Source organism: Melozone crissalis, unplaced genomic scaffold (genome assembly GCF_028551555.1).
Source record: "Melozone crissalis strain CALT ecotype California unplaced genomic scaffold, PUWL_Pcris_2 ptg000081l_1, whole genome shotgun sequence".
NCBI lineage: Eukaryota > Metazoa > Chordata > Aves > Passeriformes > Passerellidae > Melozone > Melozone crissalis.
The window spans coordinates 7,687,071-7,690,716 of NW_026535858.1; the positions used below are offsets into that span (position 1 = coordinate 7,687,071).

Genomic DNA, 3,646 nt, shown 5'->3' on the forward strand with positions numbered 1-3,646 from the left:
TTAATCCTTCCAAATGGCACAATCCAGATAGCAGGAGAGCTGTGATATTTCAGAACAATGCCTAAAGCCCTTTTAGAGTTCACTTGTTCAGCAGACCCAGAATAAAATCAAGGCATGCAACAGGTTAAAAAAGGAGGCATGAATAGCAAAGAAAGGAGCCACATAAAAATCTAATCTACACCAAAAACCAAGACAAACTACAGAGGAAAAACAAACACAGTAGGAGAACTTCGTAAGTGGAAGTTATCACCTGCACTTCACAAAGCAGCTCTAGGACCATACAGATCATCTTTTCCCATGCCTCCACATACAGAACCTACAGTCTTCACAAAAAGGACAAAAACCACCTGTTTTTAAACTGTGGATATGCATGCAGACTTGTTTAAGTAAACATATAAACTTGTAAAGTTTCTAAAAGCCAGGTCCACAGACTGACAGCTGAGTTTTTCAGAGCAAATAATGTCACTTTCTATGCTGTGAGAAGCACACAGAACATGTCAGAGACTGGATAGCTGGGAACTGAACATGCTTTATTTAGTTCCACACCTCTACTGACTGACAAAACACAAAAGCCATTAAAATAAAGTGCAGAAACAAACTGTTCAAAGAAAGGGCAAAACTTGTGTATCCAGTTATTTCTTGGGTCTTTGTCACCAGCTCAGATTGATTTAATTTTGCCATATACCATACAGGGGAAAGGGAGGTGAGAGGAACAAAACAAGTGGCATCTAAAAAACTGAGAAGCTACAGAGAAAAAATTGAATGTGAAGATAGGAGTGTGCCTATAAAATGAGTTTTCACTGCTGGGTGAGAAAGCAGTGATTGAACCCACGCCCTCACACTACTGAGCTTCACTGCCAGCTGGTATTTGAGCTCCACATGCAGATAATTTTCTTCTTCAGATCCTGAAGGAAAGCAGGCACCCATAGCACAAGGCAGCACTTTTATAAAACAAGCTGAAAGAGAAAGCTTTTCTCCTAAAGCTGCTCTGTTCCAGGATATACAGCTCCTTAAGGCAAAAAGGCTCCTCTTCCAGATGTCTTTCTTCTGCAGTTTTAAAGGGAGAAGACAAGAAGACCTGTATCACATTGGAGATGTGATTGCTAAATACTGCTCAGAATCACTGCCTCCATCCCAGGCTGGACTGTTCACCCAGCAGGACAGATGTAAGGAAAAGGAGAAATGCTTATTCATGCACCAAGCTAAGTCCTGAGATGTGTTTGGCAAACCACCTGGATCAAACAATTTATCCCACACACACTGACACACGAGATGACAGAACATGAGACACACTTCATCCCTTGCACCCAGGTTAAAACAATGAAGAAAAAACAAATGCAGACAGAAAAAACCCACCAAACTCCACCTAAAAAAATCCCAACTACATAAGTAATCAATTAGTTTTAACAGAAAAAATTAAGAGGCAGGAATTCAGCTCCTGTCCCTTGTTCTCTCTCAGTTTCCAGAAAAACAATACAGCCTGGCAAACAGGGTGTGAAACAACAGATCCCACCTGCCTTTAAAAGGACTACTGGAAGACTAGAAGCCAAAAAAAGTCCAGGTCTTGCTGCATGGATGCATTGAGCTATTATTAACTTGTGTGAACTATCACAAATGAATTAACCAGAGCTGCACTGCACAGAATTCCCCTCGGCAGGAATGAAACAAGGGGATCAGCACTTGGTAAAGGAGGCAATTCTCCACATCTGGCCCTTTCTTGTGCTCATCTCACCACCTCATTAGTAAAAGGGAGACACTGTCAAAGCACAGCAGGTCACCCACGTTTTTCCCCACAACGAGTAAGACTGGGCAATATAAAGCTGTTTATTCTAATCGAGGTTACCAATGTCACTGCTACTTAACAGCAATGAAAAAATCATGTACAAAATACAAAAAGAACTCTCCTGGTCTAAGAGCAAGAAAGTTCTTGCTTGCTCTTGCTAGCTGCAGCTCCTGTGAACTAAACTCCTTCAGATAACATATGAATGTTCTTACCCCATGACAGAGAAATGCAAAACTGCCAATATACTTTAGGCACAAATCTGCATTCAGTCTGCATAGAGAACAATTTCTCAATCCCTTCTTTTATTAAGTCTTTTATTGAGCTACTATTGATTTTGGCCACTACCCTTCTACATCCAGTGCTAAGACTTATTCTGCATATTCTTAATTAATACACCTGAGTCTAGTAAAACAATATAATTAAAAGACAAGCAACTCAGAAAAAAATCATAAATTGTTAGGTCAATTCTTTTTAGGAAAATGATACTATCAGTTATTGAAAGAAAATTTAATTTCCTTTATTTTCCTTTATTTCCTTATTTCTTTATTTTCCTTTACTAACACTGACCACAAAGTATGGATTTTCATTGCATGGAGGGGAATACAGAGAATCTCCCCACCTACATCCCTGCCCTTGTTGGGCTATTAGAAATAGTGTTATTCCTTATTATACAGTCCTGCAGAAATTAAAATGATCAGTAACCATGAAAACAACATTATATAGTGTTGTTTGAAACCAAACTTTCATATTAGTAGATATTTATAGGTCGCTTGTTCGATGTCTGTTTAAAACTAAGTATCTCCCCATCAGTTCCCGTTCACATTGTTACAAAGACATCACAAGCCTGTTTGCCTATAGAAAGATTATTTCCTCAGGCACTTTACCAGGGGGGCTCACAGCTTTTTTTACCCCCATTTCAGCCACAAGCAAAGCTTTAAAAACAGCCAACATCTTTATTTTACAGACGCGCGGATGGGTCCCAGCGGCAGAGAGCAGCGAGGCTGCAAGCGGGATCAGCCCGGAAAGCAGCGCAGCACCGGCTCCGCGCGGTGTCCTGGGCAGGGCGCGTTCCCTGCGGAGCGGGGCAGGGAATTCCCCCCTTCTCCCGATCCCCCTCGGGCTGCGCTCCCCGCTCAGCCCGCGCATCTTCCCGGCTGCGCTGAGGCGCCGGGCCCGGGCAGGAGGCGGGACCCGGCCGGCCCCGCTCTCGCCCCGCCGGGACGCGGCCAAGGGCACGGCAAGGCCGCAGCCCCGGGTTCCTCCTGCCCGGCCGCAGCCCCGCAGCCCCGCTGCCGCCATCGTCCCCCGAACCCCGCACACGTCCCCCCGCCCGCCGGGGAACGAGCCCCGGGCGAGCGACCCCCGGCCCGAGGCGCCGCGCCGGGCACGGGCGTGCTCCCCACGGCAGCGCCGGTGCTGTCGCCATCACCGCACCCCTTCCCGCACCGCTGCCCCGCATGGCAACGGGCGAGCTCCCACAGCCGGGGCACCGCCACTACCGGGGGCACCGCCACTACCGGGTGCTCCGCTGCCCCCACCCCGCCGCCAGCCCGACACAGGCCACCCCTGCCCAGCCTGGCCCCTCCACTGCCGCAGTCGCTTCCCATACCCTGGCCCGGCACAGCCCAGCGGCCACCGCTCGGCTCGGCTCGGCTCGGCTCTGTCCGCCCCGCTCAGCTCAGCTCGGCTCAGCGGCCGCGGCCCGGGCCCGCACGCCTGTTTACCGCCGCCACCGCCCCCGGCCGCGGCCGGGCCGCTCGCCCCGCCCCCGCCGCGCTCCCATTGGCGGAGCCCGCGCCCCCCGCGCGTCCGCCAATGGGCGGCGGGATCGGGCGGGGCTCCGGCCAAGGCGGGGCGGGCCCG

The 3,646-nt window shown here is 49.3% G+C and overlaps 1 protein-coding gene across 1 annotated transcript in view; it reads right to left on the reverse strand.

The window, feature by feature from the left end:
- The window catches only part of COQ8A (coenzyme Q8A), a 41,931-nt gene extending 38,469 nt beyond the window's left edge, over window positions 1-3,462 (reverse strand). The window contains exon 1 of the mRNA XM_054290318.1: window positions 3,393-3,462. The gene's annotated coding sequence lies outside the window, so the exon portion shown is untranslated. The remainder of the gene's footprint in view (window positions 1-3,392) is intronic.
- Window positions 3,463-3,646: the final 184 nt, after the last annotated feature.